The sequence below is a fragment of the Octodon degus genome, unplaced genomic scaffold (genome assembly GCF_000260255.1).
Source record: "Octodon degus isolate 3935 unplaced genomic scaffold, OctDeg1.0 scaffold00026, whole genome shotgun sequence".
Taxonomy (NCBI): Eukaryota; Metazoa; Chordata; class Mammalia; order Rodentia; family Octodontidae; genus Octodon; species Octodon degus.
The window spans coordinates 2553426-2554679 of NW_004524602.1; positions in this window are offsets into that span (position 1 = coordinate 2553426).

Genomic DNA, 1254 nt, shown 5'->3' on the forward strand with positions numbered 1-1254 from the left:
GGGGCTGGCTGGCATGTGGTGCTGGGGGATTGAACCACGGTCCCTGCGCTTTGCCAAGCTTGTTCCAAGTAGGCGCTTTAGACCACTGAGCCATCTCACCAGCACCACCAGCTTGCATCTTTTATTTTGGGAAGTCTAGTTATTTTGAGATTTTTTAATATATATTCTAAATATTAATCTTCTATCTGAGGAATAGCTAGCAAATCTTTTTTTTTTTTTTTTCTCATTCTGTGGGTTATCTCTTCACTCTGGTAGTTGTTTTCCTTGCTGTTCAGAAGCCTTTTAATTTGATATGATTCTATTTGTTGATGCTCAATGTTATTTCTTATGCAACTGGGCTTCTGATTAACCATAAGAAATAACATCAAAGAGGCTATTTTTCTTCCAGCATGTGTTTTTTGGCCCCTTTGTCAAAGATCAGATGGCTAAATGTGCCTGAGGTTGTTTCTCCATCTTCTATTCTGTTCCATTGATTCACATGCCTGTTTTTATGCCAGTGTGGAGCTAAATGTCCTTAATATGAATTGGCATTTATTACAGAATTTAACAACCAGTTGCATACAATTTGCATGACAGAGTTTTATTACTTTTGTGTGTGGGTGTGGTTCTCTGAGACAGTCTCACTATACTGTCCAGGCTGTCCTTGAAGTCACTGTGTAGCCCCAACTGGCCTCAATCTTGTGGCAGTTTTCTGCCTCAGTCTTCTGAGTACTGAGATGATGCTCAGCAAAAATCTTGTTACTTAGCGATGGCTAGTTAGAACTATTTTTAAAAAATCAGATGCTTGATTGTATAAGTGGACATCAATGATAATAAAGGATGATTGGCATGTGAGCCAAAATAAGCCTGTCCTTGAGGCTGGGGAGATAGCTCAGTAGAATAAGCGTTTGCCTGGCAAGCGCAGGGTCCTGAGTTCAATCCCCAGTCCTGAAGAAAAAAAAAGAAAGCCTGTCCTTAAAAAACAAATGACAGGGCTCATGGAGATGGGAAACAAGATTCATCAAGGGATGTATTTGTTTTGTGATTGGTGACTGATATACAAGTTTGTAGACTCAGAGCTATCAAATTAACCATTACTGAAGTATTGTTACAAAGTAATATGGCATCGCTTATGTAACTCATTTACCCTTTCACTTCCTTTTTTTCTCCAGGAGACAATAATGGGGTTGCTTGGGGCTGGGGAGATGGCTCAGTGGAATAAGCGCTTCCCTGGCAAGCTCAGGGCCTGAGTTCGATCCCTGGTTCCACAAAAAA